Genomic DNA, 19,334 nt, shown 5'->3' on the forward strand with positions numbered 1-19,334 from the left:
ATCCTATTCAGTGTATTTTGTCAGTTCATTAAGTCGATCCCACAGTAATTAGCCCTGAAACACTTGCACAGGATGCTTCCTTTTTGTCCTGCCTCCACCTGTTAGTCATTATTCACAACATGCAATCAGTCACTTCTTTGAAAGCTCTCAGTGACAACAAAGGACAAAATAGCTCAGCAATAAAGTGCTGCTTTAAACTTCTGTCAGTCACCAGAGTTTGATTTTCCTGCATGGGTCAATCGATGACTTTACCTGTCGATCCGTGTGACTTCATGCACGAACGGGAACCAGACCGGAACTAAAATTTCTAAATCTTCTTTTTTTATTTCTCACTTGGTCTGCAAAAAAAATGATCTGAACTGCAGGTGTTTGAGAACCCTTAGTCCTCAATCAGAAAGGATCAGGTGCTGCAGCGATTAGCATAGGGTTTTACAGGGGTGTGGGAGGACATGACTGGGATAGTGACGGATTTCTGTACTGAGTGCTTCTCCTCCCCTACTCAGCACAATGTTGTTTAAGGCACCAAACAACTGAACAAGTCGTAAATGGCCAGTGCCAGCCAGTCTGTTAGTCGGGAAATGCGATTGCTTACCCCAGCCTTGCATCAGGTAGTGTTTCTCCAAAAATCGAATCTGTTTTCAGCTTTTTGCCACAGAGTTGCTGCCTCTTTTTTGGAAAAACCTTGCAAGCTGCACGGCTGCAGCCTTAAACGTGTTACCCACCCTCAAAATGAAGGAGAAGACTTGTGTTTTGGCTGCAATGCCTGATTTGGTCCGAATTAGGCCTTAATCTCTACCTGCGCAGTGACCTCTTTTTGTCATGTGCTGTAAAGCAATGCAGCAAAATCTGACCTGGTGACACACATCGTAAAACATGTAAAGAATCTTGATGCCAAGTTCCGCATTTATATTCAGCAGTAAATAAAAGCAACACTTTAGTGAGGATCTGCCTTGCGGGGGATCAGAAATCCAGTAATATGCGGCGTAGCTCATAGCCAGCTCATGAAGTGCTTTAATGTAATCGGTAAAATCAACTTCAGAACTGACCAGTGAGGAGAGACCAGAGCGGGAGTGATAATGATCTCATCTCTTTGAATTAATTAGAAGTCTAGCAGCTCTGTACTGTACCAGGTGTGTAGTAATTATAATAATGTTCTGCAATGATGAACTGATGTTGCATGTTCTCTTCATCTCCACACTGAGCCTGCCATGCTCTTCTCCACAGAGCAAATGTGGAAACACGGCCGAAAAGACAGCAAGCTCTCACACGCCCATCCCCCCCTCTTCGTCTTTCTCCTCTCCACTGTCGCTTTATACCCTCCTCCTCTCCACTCTCTGCACAGTAGCACAGTGCATCTGTGTCATGTCACCGGGTTCTGGCGTCCCAGAGTAACCCCCCACTCCCCACCCTCCCATACCAGTGTGTGTGCTCTCCCTGTGTGTCCTTGTGTGGCTCAGGCTGTCATCCCTGATCTCTTCATCTTCTCTCCAGCTACCTCATCCCTCGCTCCTGCCTGCTTTCTCCTAAAGAAGTCTCCTGTCTCTGACATCCTCTCTTTCGCCACACTTTATGTGTGTCACCCTTTTAATATTTCCTCTCTCTCTCATGCAGCACAAACCTAAATAGACATCCCTGCTCTCTCTCGCTCCCTTTCTCTGTCCTTCCCCCTCTCTCATGAAGCATACACAAACATAAAACTGTCTCGGTGCATACATTAATAGATCCAAGCTCCTTAGCTGACGGCTGCATGCATAATCTATCTGCTCGTACAGAGTGCGAACAGTGCAATGCACTCTGTGTGTGTGTGTGTGTGTGTGTGTGTGAGGTCTCAGGCTCCTCCCTCCAGGGAGAGACAGACAGGTGTGGACCAGATTGAGTTCCGCCTCATTTCCTCTGCCCTGTGCAGCTGGTCAAGGACACACATTTAAACACACACACACACCCAGGCATGTCTTGGACACATGGTTATGCACACATGCACACGCATTTCAAATAGAAGGATGGAGACATGCATGCTGCACACTTCAAATAAAGACACAACACAAGATGTAGAAGGATCAGATGCAGCATTAGAATAAACTGTATGCATTTGTGTATGTGGTGAGTGTTGAGGCAGCCTGCACTGGAATTTCTATGGAAGAGGATTACAGCAATGATTACAACACGACTGGCAGAGTATTTCCATGGCGACGCTGACAGATTTGCAAATGGTATAAATCCAGTCCCAGTATAAAATCGCTTAAGTCCCTCCCACTGCATGTTATATTCATACACACACACACACACAGACACACGTAACACTACACTCACTATTACATATTTATAGCTGTCTTTGGTTATTTATATTTGACATGACAGAGCTCATATTGGCCATTCATTTTTCATGCTGGTATCAAATGTATCAACACTGGAGGAACACTGTGATCATTGCACACACTCACGAACACATACACACAACGACAGTCCCAGCTGACATCAGCAGCTCTTACATTGATGTCAAGGCACAGTCTCAGGGGGAACTGGTCATTGGCCATCAAGACAGTTCACCCACTCAGTGCATTTTCTCCAATTAAATCTTCCATTTTTATCCCACACATTTAGCTCTTTTATTTTAAGAGCAACAGTAAGCCAGAATCAGCTCTTTTGCTCTCCTATATTCCAATCAGCCAACAGTAGAGAATATAAATAGTTATAAAATGAATTGCTTGGTTTTCATTGATGTGTCCAATATAATAGAATGTGGTTTTTTATATAAAAAAGAAGAGGGTGCAAGATTAAATTGTTATTCATTATTCAGTCATTGCAGTGTGGATAAATGAATGAATGAATGAAACACTAGAAATCTAAAGCCAGGTCTTCACTTCTCACGTTAGGTATGGTGAGACAGAGGATGTGAGATGACTCTCATTCACGCCATGAAATGTATTTCAGCAAAGCATCTCTCTGTTTTATTCTGTTCTGCTTTCTGTCTAATCGTTTGACTTGGTTTCTTTGTTATGGCATTTCCACTTCCACACACACACACACATCCTTTATCTGTAGTATGTGTGTATTCCATATATGCGTTGACATCTGCTGTGTGATTATGGATGGATGTTTGTGTGTGTTTGTCCCCGTCCTCTGTGGCGCCCACCCGGTGCAGGAAGTGTGGGGTCACGATGTCTGGAGGGCAGCCAGACGGCCTCCCTCGCCTTTAAATGCTCAGCCACTGATAGTTTACGCTCCGCTGTTCTTTCACATGCTGCTCCCAAGCTCACTTTTGCTTTCAAGCGCACCTTCATTGTAAAACTCGTCTGGTGGTGCTACAAATAAGAAATTTCCATTTTCAGCCTTTTCTATTTATTGTTTATTAGTTGTGAAAATCCTTGTGGCTTGGAGTAAACACACAACGGCGTGATTGAAAAGACCTGAGTCAGTCTTTTTGGTATGTGACAGTTAACTTAAATGGCATTGTGCAACTGGATAGTACAGTTTAGCACCTCTGCTCCGGTATGTGGGCTTGGCAGGGCTTGTCTGACCACTCTACACACACACACACACACACACACTGAGCCCCAGACACACTCAGAGCTACTGCCTGCAACCTTACACACACCTTCCTCTTAAACACATCTAATTCCCCCTTCAAACTGCACACACACACAGAGTTTCTTTAAAGGGTGAAGAAAATGCTGTTGTTATGACTCATTATCAGTTTCACCGTCATCAAAAAGAGCAAATTTTTTTTCTTCTTTTTCCAGTGTGTTTATTTTGTTTAGCGCGCATGAACGGGATGCCTCAGGCCACATTTCTCAGATTTTGTGTTTGCATGCATGCGCGTGTGTGAAGCGAGTTTAGACACGCTGGCTGCTTGCTCCCTTTAATTCTAATGTTGTTGTTTGAGAGCTACCAGCAGTATGTCACTTTAACTTTAACTGTTTGTAAGGTGTATGTTGTGAGCTTGAGTGATTGGCTCAACCAGTTTCTTCGAGACAGGTTTGGCATTTAAATGTGACCAACTCTCCCCATTTTGCTAACACAAAGTCATGATTGTAGCCCATTAAAGATGAGAGATTATCACATATGCAGCCATATGTGCGTTTTTTGGTTTTTGTTTGCCGGTAGTCAAGTCAAGCAAAGCTGTCCTGATGGTTATAGCCGCTTTGGAGCATGACCGTGTTAAGCAAATTTCATGGATGTGTCCTGTAAAGATTTATTCTGTAAACACCCTGTGCTTTGAAAGTATTGATTATTCCTCTGTGCAAGTGGAAACTTTGTTCTGACTGTGGCATCTGAGAAAGAAGTATCAAAGCATTCATGCTCAGATGGGGAACTTTGCGCTCTGCTCAATGTTTCTACATTCGTGAAACATTGTTTTTTTTTTTTTGTTTGTTTTTTGTGAGTTTCAGGCTTTGACGGCAAAGCCATGTTTAATTTTGGAGGATTGACGTCATAAGACCGTGCCGGGGTCGACTGCTGTGGCTCTCAGGGCTGCCTACAGCTGTGAGTGTTGGCTTGGCTGTTGTAGCGTGGTTTGAGTTTGAGTGTGTGTGTGTGTGTGTGTGTGTGAGAGAGAGAGAGAGAGAGAGAGAGGAGGACAGTTAGGAGTTAAACGGGTTATATTCATCAAACACTCATTAACACTTGCACAAACATCTCTCACACTCACACCCTCACAAACTCACATAATCTTACTGTTCACAGGTCTTGATTTTGACAGCAGCTACAGCCGGGCTGCTTTCATTAGCGTCTGTCTAGACACGATTTATTACCAACTGTTCTCTCTTGTCTTCCCTCCCTCTCTGTCTGTCTCACAATCTTCCGATTTGTTGGCTGCTGGATGTTCGGAAAGTCGAGGCATGTGTGTGTGTGGTATTGACTGCACTCAAGTGAGTCTGTCTGTCTGTCACCCTGGGTGTCTTTTTCCTGCCTGTACCCGAAGAGGAAGTCTGTCTGTCTAGTCTGTCACCTCATCTACCCATCCGTTTCTTGTGCGCGTGTGTGTGGGAGTCGGAGTGGGTGCCATGGTTTGCGAACCAGGCTTGGTTTTGACCGTGACCTTTTACTGAAGTGGCAGAATGTTCACTGAACCAAACGGGTCCAACCGCAGTCAACCTGACAACTCCTCCTCACTGTCTGAAGCTTCTGCCAGATCTGACCGTGCAAACACACGCATGTTTGCAGGCAAATGAGACAGAAAACAGATTTTCTGTCTCTCACATAAAATAGTATGTTCTCCACCCAGTTTGCATCCAGTTTATTGGGCTACATAGCTTTTCAAATAGCAACCGATCTGACAGAAAATGCAAAAACAGACGAGTCTTAATGTCTCTGTTTCAGTTTTTTTGAGGTTTGGAAGAGAGGTGTAGACCCAAGGAAATGCATTAAGGACATCCAGAGGAAAAATGTGTTATCCGCGATTCAAGGAACAACCCTTACCCTCTCACAAATGACTACGAAACAAAGTGTCCTCGCTTACGATTATCTTTTTGACGTGTGCATGCAGATCAGCGCTCTTATTTGTAGCGTCTGCCTCCAGGCTGGTGACTTTGCTAAAGCTTCATTTAAGGATTTAACCTGTCCCAGGAGAGACACACAGATAGACAGTGAGTATAGACTGAAAGACACAGAAGGAGAAAACCCTGTCATTTACCACCTCTCCAGCAGCAGCCTGCTATTGTACATGCGTGTGCGTGTGTGTGTGTGTGGATGTGTGCAGGTATGAAGCTTGCTGCCCTAACTTGAAGAAACCTACTGAATCACCAGTGACTAAGGGCTTTAGCAGCCAAAGCATGACCACTCTGCTCACGCCATGCAAGTTCACACACGTTGAGGAGGTGCGCGTGCGTGTGTTTGCCGTTAGGTAAATGTGTTAAGCTGATTTTACTGTGCACTAGGTCAGTATGTACAGTATGCAGGAAAGCAGTAAGAAAAGAACACAGGTGTCAGGTTGTGCACACACGCTCCTTTTTATCAGTTGGTCAGAAGTGTGTGTGCTTAGTTGCATATGCACAGCATGTATGGATATTTGTGTAGAATAGGTTTTTGTTTATTTGCATAGTCTGTGTGTGTGTGTGTGTGCATGTTTTTGGGCTACAGCACTTAAGTGCGTAGCTTTTGGGTCGGTTGTTTCTCCTAACAATAGCACTCCTGACAGTTTATTTTTATAGATATTCTGAGAGGAAATGCTGTGTTTGCCCAATGACCTGGGTGTGTTTATTTTGCCAGTTGACCTCATTTTCCTCAGACTGGCGTCTTTATCTAAACCATCTATGTATGTCGTAGAACAGCAGTACATATACCTCGCAAAAGTAATGTTTGGAGCACTCTGGTAGCCAGTGGTCGCAGTGCTCGCGCCTTTGTTGTACTTGTTGTCTCTTCCTGGTTTCCTGTTCGTCTTTTCACTGTTCACTGCCATAGATAATAAAAGTCACCTTGTGACTGTCCCTGTGGTGGATCAGCTGACTGTTGCCGTGATGACTTTCCAGGGTTCTAAAATCCACTGTGCAGTGTTTGATCAGCTTTTAAACCGTCTTCATTTATTACGCCAGCCAGACTTCCTGGATCGTATTTCAGGTTAGACGAGTGCCAGGTTGGACGACTCTACACAAGACCAAATTCACTCTTTCCCCTCATCTGTCTCCATCCAACAAGCTCCACTCTGCTTTCTGTTTTCTCCTTATCTCTCTCAGTCTAATCTTGGTTCTACCTTCTTTTTCATCTTTTGTATGGCTCAAGGCCTTCACTCTATCCTCCTCCTTTCTCCTCCTCCTCCTCCTCCTCCTTTCATCGTTCTCAGCCTTTACATCTCCTGTGCTCTCCACCTGTGGGCAGAGCCTCTTCTGCTCCACCCCTCAGCATCTCCCTTTGACATTAACCAGCACACAGAGCATGAGGCACCCACTGGTAATCCTTCACAGAAACACCGCTTTCTATATCTTTCCATCTCTCACTTGCTCAGCCTTTCATTATTTCTTTCATGTTTTTTTTCCTCTCACATGTTCTCTGCCTTTATCTGTCTCTGTTATAAATTCAAGTGTTCTTCCTTACCTTTTTTCTGTAATTTTGTCCTCATGTTATGCCTTGCCACACACCCCCATCCCCCTCTCAAGGTCTCTCTTTCACTGTCAACGTCTCTTTATCTTTCTCACACAACAGCTTCCCAGTACCACCCCCCACAGCCCTGATATTGATCAAGGTCAAATGATTATGTCAAAGCTTGTGACATTTGCTCGATGTGTCATGAAAGAATACATTACACCCATGCAACAAATTCGCCATCAAAGCACACTCTTTTGCTGTCTCTGGCATGCCTTCCTTTAAGGTGGCTGTGCTCACCCACATTGTGCCTCACCCACCTAAACACACACAGTCAGTCCACCTTTACAGTGCGGCCAGCTGTGACCCTTTAGGGGGGAGTGACCTTTGACCTTGAGTTCAAAGGTTTGTAGCTTTAACCACCAGGCTGCAAGATCAGTGAAGGCTGAGCCAGCTATATCTGCATGCTATTGACACAACTGTTACTCACACACACACACACGCGCGCGCAGCCTCAGGGCCTCAGGCGGTGTATATTGCGTTGGTTCTGTGCGTCCACGCTCAATAGAAACATATGGAAGCCGCCATGTGTGGGCGTGTTTTATGTTGCAGCCCTGTAGATAGAATATCAGAGCGAGACAAAGAAAGACGAAGAAAGTAGAAGAATGAAAGGTGAGAGGATTGAAAGAGAGGGAGGTTTTAAACTTGGACAGATTGGTTTGCAGCACACCTCCTTCCTTCATCCACGAGTCTTTAGTAGATCATTCACTCTGCCGTTCCATGGTAACACTTTAGCACAGACATCATAGCGTGTGTCTGTGTTGTAGAAATAGATGATAAACAGATGAACCTTGTACCTTGAAAATGGACACAGTGTCACTTGTATGTAGGTCAAAGGTCACACAGAAGCAGAGAGAGGACAGGCTGATGGGGTTACATGTGAAGTGTGAGGAGGAGGAGGAGGATAAGAAACATAGTGACATTTAGACTCTGAATAGTGTTAACCACAGCCATTTGTTAAAAGGGCACGTTTTGTGTTTGTGAGTGCATAAGAAATAGAAAGTTTGGCAGTTTTTCCTCGTGTGTGTGTGTGTGTGTGTGTGCGCGCGTGCGTGTGTGTGAGGTGCTTTTTTTTGCATAACCATACTCGTTTTAGTGTTTAAGCAGAATCGCAGGTACTGTGTGTTCTGAAGGTGCAAGCGGAGGTGTGTGTGTTTTCCTTTTTATGTGTGTATGTTGGGGGTGGGGAGGTACGCCAGAGTGCCACCTGTTCTCAGTCATGTGGCCCAGCACTGACACCGTGAATCACTGAACAGGCGGCACATGAGGCACAAACACACACACACACACACACAGATGGCCACTGCGCTGGTCCAGACCCCGCTGTGCATTTTGGCTGACACACACCCCGTTTCATAAGCCACGCTGCCAAATGACATATCGACACCATCATAACCACAGGATAGTCAGCAAACGTCATGTGTGCATGATGAAACAAGCAATTGGAATAACAAATGAGCTGATGCTGACTTGTGCACACAGAACGAGGTGTTGATCTCTTAACCTTTGACTAAAGCGCCGATGAATCGCTGACCACTGCTTCAACTCGCACTGGAATGTCACACACGTGTTCGACCTAGTTTTGACAAACAGTGCAAATGTCAATTCGGTTTTATACCGTCAATGTGTGGAGGACAGAAGTCCTTGACTAAAATAGCTGATTGTCGTTGCCGAACTGAATTTTTATGTGTGTAAAAGTGTGTGGGAATGTTGATCAAATTGCTGTTTCTGCCGCTGCTCGGCCTCTAGACTGACCTCTGTTCATTCATGTTGTGGTTTCAGGAGGTGGGACGTGTCATGGTTGCCTGCTGAAACAGACAGACTGCATTACCCATGATCACCAGGTAAAAGCTCTCTTTCGGCGTACAGCTTGGTTTCTTCGCTGATTTTTGTATTGCTTATTCTGTCATTACCTCACTGTCGCTCCTTTCAAACATCACGCCTACACATGCGAATACTGCAGTCTTTTATGCTTTTAAAACAGTGCTACTTCAGAGTACTGTTTCATGTAGTTTTTCGATTGTTTGGTCCACCTTCTGCATTTAGATATCAGTATTTAATTTAACAGGTAATACTGAAGTACATTAAGCACATAAATGTTGCACACATTCACACATAAGTTCCAATTTACTGCATATAGGATAGACAGGTAGGACAGCAGGGTGAGATGTGTGAAAAGAGAATGAGTAAGACAGGAGTAGGAGTAAAGCAGCGAGACAACACCACACACACACACACGCACACACACCCATTCATTAGTTAAGTGGGTTGTGAAATCATGGGTGTGAGTGGGACGCTGCTCCTTTTTTACAGTCTCACAAACATGAACTGTTCTTTTGAATGATGTGTGTTCTGCAAGTCTTCAAAGAGGCCTCTGAGTCAGATATCGAACTTTCAGCTCTTTGCTCTTCAAAGCCACATTAGAGCAGATAAACGGATGGCATATTTGCTTGCTATGTTCAATTCATGGCTGCCTAAAGGAGCCATGTCTCATGTTAGCTTTACTGCGATATTTGGAACAGGTAGTCCAGTATAATTACAGAAGAAAGAGAGTGTTTTCCGAATATCCAGTCAATTGGAAGAACAAACACACTTACTAATTCAAGTCTATCAAATGTAAATATTCTCTGTTTCTCTGAGTCTTTAATGGTAGTAAAGTATTTTCCTCTGCTGATCAGACACAGCAAGCAGTTTAAATAAGTCAGCTTGAGCTTTAAGAAACTGTTATGACATAACTCATGATTACTTTATGACCAAATGATTAACTGAGAAAATAATAGCTAAGTTTAGTTTTGCAAATACATGTAATACTACCTGATTTTCACTCTACCCTCCGCAACAACTAGTAGTAGTAACGGTGGCACCAAAGCCAATTCAACTACCATGTACAACAACTATATGTGTTCCTTTCAGAGCCATCCAAAATCCTCATGCTCTTCTAAATGCAGTTTACTTTCTGGGGACAGAGAATATATTAAGCAGGACTGGGGTGCCGAGCTTACCATAGAGCTGCATTCAGGCGGGCATTTGAGAAACTACAGGCAAAAGCCAGGGTCCTTATCTGCCCTTCTCTCCTTGAATGCGGGCCCTAATCATCAGGGCTGTAGTACTTCTTTCAGCCAGCTACACGGCTGCTGTACAGTATGTGGGTGTGCTAAGCCAGTCTGTCTGTGTGTCTGACTGCCTGTGTGTGGCTCTCTGTCTCCTCGTCGTGTCACTGTGTGTGAGTATGTGCGTGGAGGTGATTATTATCGTGTCTGTCAGTCTCTCAGTGTACCCAAAAAGGTTGACTCACGGTATGCTACACACACACACACACACACACACACAGTCCCACACAATCCTACATATCAGAGGCTGAGAAGTACCATCTGTACCAGGGACACAGTCTCCTACGACTAACTCGCTCACATGCATACTTACTTTCTTCTTCTTCACCAATATTACATGCTGTTTATTTTTTAAGTTTGTGTGTGTGTGTATGTGTGTGTGGGGCTGGTATGACAGGAATTTTGGGGCTTGTACCCATGGGAGAGCTGCTAAATATATATATATATATTTGGAGTGTGAGAACTGAGCCATCCTTGTCCACAATCTCTTTAATTACACACACAACGTCTCCACCACACACACACACACACACACACACACAGACACGTGTGCCTGCCTTCCTTCCACATGCGAATACAGGATTGCTAGCCATGCATGTGAGTTATAAGACAGTGCCTCACAAATCTTTTTTCCTTTTATTGTCCCTTCCTGTCACACACACACACACATGCACATATTTAGGACTCCTGGGACAGACTGTAATGTGTTGGCTTCTCTTTTTGTGGGAAAAGAAGGATGGGGATTGAGCTCAGGCATACATTTAACTTTCTCAGACCCTTATTGTATAATGCACAGCACATCTATGAGAGAAACAGCTGAAAGAATCAGTGAGAGGGTGTGTGTGGGTGTGTGTCTGTGTGTGGGGCCATGTTTGTGGTGCCCTGGAGTCCCACCCATGACCACATTAATCAGCAGTCCCCTTCCTGTTCACTTCTGAGAGCCAATGGTCTCCCACCACACTCTTTACAGTGAAATCTCTCTCTCACACACACACACAGACTCACATACCATACACTGAAACACCTAAAGCTGAGGTGAGTCACACAATTGATACACACTCTCAACACACCTGATGGAAGTCGTGGTGACATAATCCCACACACTCTGACCAACATGAGAATCCAACTTCAGTTAAAAAAAAGAAAAACTAAAATGAAAAATAAAACAAGCAGTAGAAGCAGCAGTGAAAACAAGCAGCATGAGCAGCATAACATTTGTACAGTCAGTATATTTTGTGCAGGAGAAACCAGCGGCGAAATAGAATGGAGAACATACACAACGGTGAGAAGCAGATGATATACAGCCTACCTACAGAATGCACTAGTTTACAGCTCTGTGATAGGTAATTAAGGACTGCAGCAATTCAGGGTTTAATAGCTTCCAGATGATGTTATGAAAAGTCTTGGGTTCAACTGAATTGATGTATTATAATATACATACTGATTATAACATTAAGCATGTAGGCTTTTTCTGAGTATGTCATTATATCATCTGGAACTTAATTACTGTAACATTTGCTACAACTTCCATCCATATGCAGAGGAAATTTACTGTGTATTCACATGGTAGGATAGTTTGAGGTGCTTTACAGTCACTAGATCCTCACTTTACTCACTTTTACAGGTACGCTAGCAGCTGCAAATGCTTCCGATTTGGCCGACGCACTTTTTTTTTAAGAATAATTAGAGTAAAGCTCACCGTCCAGTATAGTATAAATTGTATGTGCTGATTTCTCCATACATCCTTTAACAAACAGAGAAGAAAACATCCGTGTATGAGCACGCCGCGTCCCAGTGTCGTAAACACCCCCACTGTGTGCTGCATCCCTCTTCTTTCTCAACACAAAACACATTATTGAACATTCATTGTCACTTGACAATAGACTCCACATCCACAGTGGTGGTACATACCACACATGCCAGGCACTTACTTCATTACTTCATTGGGGGGGGTTGAATCTAGCACACACACTTATTACCCTTGTCATTCTTCACCGCATACTAATAGAAGCAGAAATGCCTTGAGTTACCTCCATAAATGCCGAGAGCAACCTGTTGTGTTAGGAGAGAGAGGGACAGGTTTCAGAACGTTCTGATTTTATTCTTTACGTTGTTGTTTTTAGCATTGTTACGGCCATAAATAAACTGTGTGTGTGTGTGTGTGTGTATACTTATGTCATCGTCACAGCATTAATCCTTGACACACTCCCATCCTCCCCGCCACGACTAATTTTGCCTCCCGTTGTCTTGCTGAGGCAGTGCTTTCTAAATATAACCTTTCTGTGTGTGTGTATGTGTGTGTGTGTGTATGTGTGTGTGTGTGCATGTTGTAGCGTGTGTGACACATACTGTTGGTTGTACCAATGTAGCTCTTTGGCGTTATTACAGAGTACAGGATGGTTACTTTGGCAAGGAAAAGCTGGAACAAATGTTTCCGGCCTTAGAGGGACCCATTTGTGTTTCTCAAAGCCTTGTTTACCTCACTCAGGATGTCAGCTTGCTGCCTCTGAGCACATAGCATATAATTCTTGCTCTTGTGTGTGTGTGTGTGTGTGTGTGTGTGTGTGTGTGTGTGTGTGTGTGTGTGTGTGTGTGTGTGTATACAGTCGTGAGATTTAAGATGTTCATGTCACCTTCTGGACAGGAACAAGAAATTTATTGGCATTATAACTTTATATCATTCATTTACAGTCTGAACCATCCGTGCTGTATAGTGATGATAAATAAGACACAAGTTAGATATCATTCAGCCTTCAAAGACTCTACAGAATGCACTTATTTGTTGGTCTGTTGGTCTCACATACAAACACTCTGCACAGTGTAATACAGACTGCACTGTATAAACACTAAATTCATCCTGCAGTTCATGTCATAAATATCATGTATAATCAGTCAATCATTGAAAGCTTATCTTCATATGAAAGCTTATCTTCATATAGTGTATATAGTGTACGTTTTTTATTTCACCAGCTTCACTGAGCAGTTCGGGTGTATCTGAAAACAGGTTTTACTGCATGCAGAGTAATTATAGGTACTTCTCTTTAATAAGACACTGTTTAAAAGGGGTTTACAAGCTGTCACTAACGTCTTTATTCGTGGCCAGTAAAATTATTTATTATTGCTTTTGAGCTATTGGTGTGAGTAAAACGTAGGGGTCCAGGCAGGTTGTGGAGGTTGTGACCACTGGAAAAGAGAATCTGGGTCAAATTCCACTCTTTTTAACAGCTTAGTAGGCTTAGTAAACACCAGCAAAATTGATCAGTTGCAAACCCATAAGTTGGCTTAATTCAATCATAAATAACATGCTTACTAATTTCTGCTAAAGCTGTTGGTGAGGCATGCAGCTCAGTAACCCCTTTATAACGCGTCAGTGCCAGTTTAGAAAGTCTTACATAAATATAGCAGATGTAAATTTATCAGGTAAAATAAAACAATCCATCAGATATGTGAGGAAGTGTCTTCCAGCTTATGGACAGGCTTGCATAAAATGTTTCACATTGATTAACAGTTTAAATACGGACGCATAGTTTTTTTTTGTTCCTGATTTATGAGTGTGAAAGTTCCCCTAAAAGTCGCACAAGTTTGAGCAGGTAAACCGATTTGTATGTGTCTAGTCAGTAGGCTGTCTTCCTGTCTGTTCTTTACAAAGGCACAATCTGCAGAGCAGGCCTGGCTTATAAGCCCTACGTACGTTTATTTATTGCAACATTTAGCCTGCTTAGCTGCGACTTGGATCCATTTATAGTCCGCTGAATCTACTATCAACATTGTGATACTGTATCTGTCCTCGGTAATATGGCGTCAGGGGCTATTGCTTCTCCAGCCAAAAATAGAAAGCAACGCGGAAATATGCGAGTCTACCTAAAAACAGCTCCAGCGTGAAACAAATAAAAATAAATAAATAACGAAAGTACGCATGAATAAGCCCATCGGGGGAGGGGGTGGGCCGAGCAGCTCCGGTACCGGCAGTCAGACTCGTTGCCACTTTGCGCAGTCAGGGAATTCCGGGGCCGGGCGGTGACGTCACTGCTGTGTACGCCTCTGTCTCGACGTGCGTGTGTTCGAGTGTGCGTGGCTCCTGTCCCTTTAAAACGGAGCTCGGCGCAATACGATCCCTGCCCGGCTGCTTCTCTTTCTCTCTATGTGTGTGTGTGTGTGTATATGAGGAGCCCGACGCGGAGAGACAGACAGACCCGAGCGAGCGGGGTTGTCTCACGGCAAAGGCAGCCATCAAACAGTATAACACGCAGGATTTATTTTTTTAATTTTTTTTTTTGAAAAAAAAAAAAAGAAAGCGAGAGAAGAAGCAGCCTATCACGGACATAAGAAAGAGACTCTCCGGCCGTCAGTTTCATGGCTGTTTGGAGAGGAAGCGGCGGAGACTAACAGGGATTACAGAGCTGCGGCTGCTCTCCGCTCAACCGGCTGGCCGGGAATTTCTCTGCAGGCTTGGAGCTCCAAACTTGCGGATACAAAGACGTGGCTACAGTAGACCTCGAGGAACCGCATACATATTAACATTGGAAATATATATTTTATTTCTGGAGCGTCCATTTGAAATACTGAAAGGAAAAGGTGAGTGTTGCTGGATGTACTGGGAGCGTTTAAAAGTCCAGTCGACTGTGTGTTTTAGTTTGTAAGTGATGTGGAAAAGTCAGTTTTATTATGGTAATGCCCGGTGTGTTGTGTTATCATTAGATACTGTGTTTGGTTGCTTTATGTTTTGTGAATGATTAAAATCGCCCCTGTTGTCATTCAGGACAGCGGTGAATGAGGGAATTATTGTAATTACTGTAATTAAAGCGGAACCCTGGGTCGTCTGTAATGTAATCGATGAGGTGGGGGAATTTCGCCGTGTTTTTTCTCAACCACGGGTGACTCTTTAATCCCACGCGCGCGCATGTGTGTGTGTGTGTTTGTCTCAATTCGGCGAATTGTTTTCCTCACATCACACGATTGATCATCTTTACCGGGCACGTGGGTCATAGTAATTTCTGTAAATTGACTTCGTGTTGAATTTGGGGTTTGTGGGTTTTTTGGGGGATGGGGGGATGGGTGTGAAATGCCCCCCCGTGAACTTTTAAGGTTTTGCCTCAGTGAATTGAGGGTATTTCTGTTTGTCTGAGCGTAGAATTAAGCCCATTTAAATTTCTGATGTGGCGCTGACTAGAGTACAAAGTAGACTTAGTCCTCGTATTGCTTTGGGACTCCCGGGGTCCTAGTTTGGTCATCATTGCCCTGAAAACTCCCGATCATCCCCAATGGCTAGAAAAGGGAAGGAGAGCTGGGGGGACGAGGAGAGAAAATTGTCTGTGTAAGGAGATCTCACACCATTGTGTGAGTGTGTGTTGAAGTGGGTGGCTGTGCTGAGTAGGAGTGGGGGGTGGGCAGGATCACTGAGGTCAGCAGCCGTATAAAGTGAATGGATAGCTGCTACCCCCATAACCCCCCAGTCAATCCTTACGCACACAAAGAAGCCGGACTGAAAGGAAGTGATTTGCATTACCTCTCGTTTTTGTTGGGGGGGGGGGTGTTTTGGTGGTGCCCTTTAGGTCTGGGTTTCGGCATTAGTTCGTACACTGAAGTCTGACCACTCAGCATTGTTTGGTCATCGTGATGTGTTATCTAACTATCCCATAGAGGCGGAACTGTAGCCCACAGTGACGATCCTCACTGACTGTTTGACTTTCAAACACAGTTTTAGTTGCTCTTATCACGACCCGTGCTCCCTCTGACGTAAATAAAGCCCACGGGAGTAAGCTGGGTGAGGTTATGGCAAGTCCCCACACCTGAACACACCCAGTCGGCGCGCGCGTCTCTGTTTTTGACTCGTGCGTTTAGAGCAACTTGAATCGAAATTACGCACAACGATGAAAGTTAAACGAGGACACCGCGTTGGGGGGCGTGGTGCTGTCTTTCGGGGATATGATCAATGGTTGTTGATATTGATAATCATTACAGCCTCACCGCCCACAGATTTTAAACGACAAGCACCCTCTTTTCACTGGTCACAGGACAAGTAGTTGATGAGAATGTGTGTCTCGGGGCGGGAAGGGGGGCTTATTTGTCCCTTTATTGCCCGCAATAAATTGGACCAGATCAGGAAGAGCGGAGTGTGCTGGCATGGGGTGCGAAGAAAACAAAACCAACAAAACAAAAAAAACAGAAGAGAAATCCTTTGAAGGTTTACTTCCGATCGGTTCAGATCGATTGGCATGGCAACCAGCGGCGCGTTTTGTCTCCGCGTTTGAAGTCGGAGGTTGTAAAAAAGTTAAAGCTCCAAATCGCCCCACACACACTCTTCTCCGGCCGGCTGTGCGCTACCTCAGCTCTCCCCCGCCCCCGTCGGTCCCGTGATCTCAATAGGAGCGTGTGTGTGTGTGTGTGTGAATGAACAATCGCCGCCCATTTTTACTACGAATGATGACGAACATGGAGGAATACTGAAGTGATACACGCGCGCCAGTGGAGACAGAGAGAGAGAGAGAGAGAGAGAGAGAGAGAGATGACGGTGGAAATGAGACTGCTAACTCAACAATAGTGAGTCACACAGTTTGAGTACGTTGAAAAGGAGTGTGTGAAAGTGTCAGGACCATTTCCCATCTCCTCCTCCTCCTCCTACTATACAGCTTTGTTGAGGGGGTTTGCAGGGCGTCCTAAGCAAGTTGAGGGTTACTTTGATCTAATTAAGATATTCTCTTAAGCGTGTGGCCACCATGGGAAATGGGTCAGTAGGCTGACTTAAAGCGCTTACTCACCTGCCAGTTGATAAAAGCTGTGTATGTGTGTGATGGCCCAGTAAGTTTTTTTTTGTTTTTTTGGGGGGGGGGGGTCTCCTGCCTCTTCGTATCATACAAACCAATTACAACCAAGTGTGTGTGTGTTTCAGAGGGAAGTAGGTGGGAGGAAGCGACTGGATGTGATCATGCAACGTCTCTTTTGTGTGGCACCGTGTCGTTGCAGCCTTTCCTGTAAAGGGTGTCATTTCTTGTCCAGAGAGCAACACAGAACGAAAGGGGGGGGGCAAAGGGAGTTGCGGGACAACATCTGCCAGGCTGACGATTTCTCAAGCACTCTCCACACACCCCAACAGGTCAGCAGGCATTAAAACACGAGTTCTCTTTCGTGTTAGCTGACACAATGGTTGGAAACCAGCTGAGGAATTTCCCTTCACCTCGTGTCAGCAGAAACACAGAGCAGGGACTCCATCATAGCTATTCCAATTGTTCTCTGTTTAATTATAGGCATTAAGTACAGCAGTATTTGCAATGCAGTGTGAAATTATTGCATTACAACTGGCCATAGTGGTGATCAGATGCACTCAGTATTGCCATAAAGAGCCCGCCAATTTATTTGGGCTTCTGAAATGCACGCAAACACTAAGCTCGTCCTGACAGCAGAATGAAAGTTTTAGAGTTTGGTCGGGGCAGTCAAAAACTCAGTCGACCAAGTGTGGAATTCCACCGTGCAGCGAGAGACTGCCCACCGTGGATGCTGCTCTCTCCCACCCCCACCCCTCAAAATAAACAAAACAAAACAGGAAGCTGTATTGCATTTTCGTTCTACTGGGTTTTTGGCAAAAAGTGAAAGACAAGAGCATAGTGAAAGGAGCAGGCCACGTCATGCGCTCAAATATAATATGATTAAGTTTTAATGATCGGAGTGGAATTGAGTCATTGCAGCAGAATATGATTCAAATAAAGTGAAATTACCAAAAAAAAGGCAAGAGCATAAAAATATATAAATCAAGGGTTCTACATACATATGAACATAAAACAAGGCATTCTAGACTCGAAATGTGGAAAACCAGTTTGGATTACATTAATCAGCAGCAATGTATGGATGAGGTCATGGTCCTTATTTTATATTTCTCATTAGTTTCTAAGGACCAGCAGGGCCCTGCCATACTGCCAGCCAACCACGAGGCTCAGGCAGCCATAACTGTAAATATTGGTCAGGCACGCAGCTGTGGTCTCGCACCAGGTTCTCTTATGCTGTCTTTCAGACCTGAGAATGCTAAGGAAAAACAGATCAGAATAATTCACTCCAGAAGTTGAGGAATAAACTTTGTGAGAGCTTTCACGGGAGCCAACGATTCAAATGCAGCCACAAGCCGAGCTGACGGGCCGATGTAAAAACATGTCAGTATTTTGAATTCCGATTTCAGGGAAAAGAAGAATTTCAGGACTGAGTCCATCCTGAGTGAGTCGAGCTTGTGTTGTAAGGTAACAAGGCGTTCACCTCCTGTTTGCCCGTCGAACCAGGTGAGAGCAAAAGGGAAAGTTTTCCCTCTGCTTCACTCCGTCTCTGTTATCTTTGGCTCTTTGCCACAGATAATGATGATGATGCCACAGCAGTGGAGGTGTGTGTGTGTGTGACTCATACACAGTTACACATTCTCACACCTTGGAAATAATTTTTTTCCTTCCTTTTTTTACCCCCCCTCACCTCCTGTGACTACTTTTCCCCGCCGTGACCACGCTGGCAAAAAGCGTTTGTGGAAAAAAAAAAAAAAAAGCTCCAAAGATCAACAGCACTGGTATTCAAGGAATCTGTAAGCAGTCCTTGGATTCTGTGGACTGAATGAACAAGTGGTGCGGTCACAACAAAGCGGTCAGCCTGCGTCATATTTGTTCTGATAAAGTCAAAATGATCAGTGCGTAATTACACCCACTGTAAAAACAACGCTGCGCTGGCCATCTGTACGCATGCTGTCATTAACTGATGTATATGGGACTAACACACACATGTCCACGTTGTTGTTTTTTTTTTTTTTTTTTTTTAATCACACACACACTGCTGATGAGACATAATGCGGCCAGGCAGGAACCGGAAGAGGGTGGTGTTTGTGAGGTCAGTCTGTCCTGTGTCTCGGTAAACAGGCTGATCATAAAAAATTTTCCTCTCTGTCTAACTCTGCCTCTCGAGTTTAGTTTAATAACTGTTAGTGAAGACAAAGCTGTTGCCAAGGGAGCAGAGTCTCTTTAGTGCATTTTCGAGCCGGTTAAAGTGTGTGTGTGTGTTCGCTCTGGATGTGGAATTAAAGCACTAGGAGAAAGATAGCAGTATGAAGGAGGGGGATTTTGATGATCTGATGTTGAGGCTGTTTTTCATGTGAAAAGAGGCAGCGTGATGCTCGTATTTGTC

General features: G+C 44.3%; 1 protein-coding gene across 7 annotated transcripts in view; it reads left to right on the forward strand.

Moving 5' to 3' along the window:
* The window catches only part of kdm6ba (lysine (K)-specific demethylase 6B, a), a 94,024-nt gene that overhangs the window by 53,909 nt on the left and 20,781 nt on the right, over positions 1 to 19,334 (forward strand). For 5 of the 7 annotated variants that reach the window (XM_046380421.1, XM_046380418.1, XM_046380420.1 and 2 more), the window contains one exon: positions 8,860 to 8,921. The gene's annotated coding sequence lies outside the window, so the exon portion shown is untranslated. Of the gene's footprint in view, positions 1 to 6,177; positions 6,556 to 8,859; positions 8,922 to 14,184; positions 14,763 to 19,334 lie in introns of those variants that run through there. The other 2 variants (XM_046380424.1, XM_046380425.1) reach the window with 2 other exon arrangements.

Source organism: Scatophagus argus, chromosome 23 (genome assembly GCF_020382885.2).
Source record: "Scatophagus argus isolate fScaArg1 chromosome 23, fScaArg1.pri, whole genome shotgun sequence".
In the NCBI taxonomy this organism is placed as follows: Eukaryota; Metazoa; Chordata; class Actinopteri; family Scatophagidae; genus Scatophagus; species Scatophagus argus.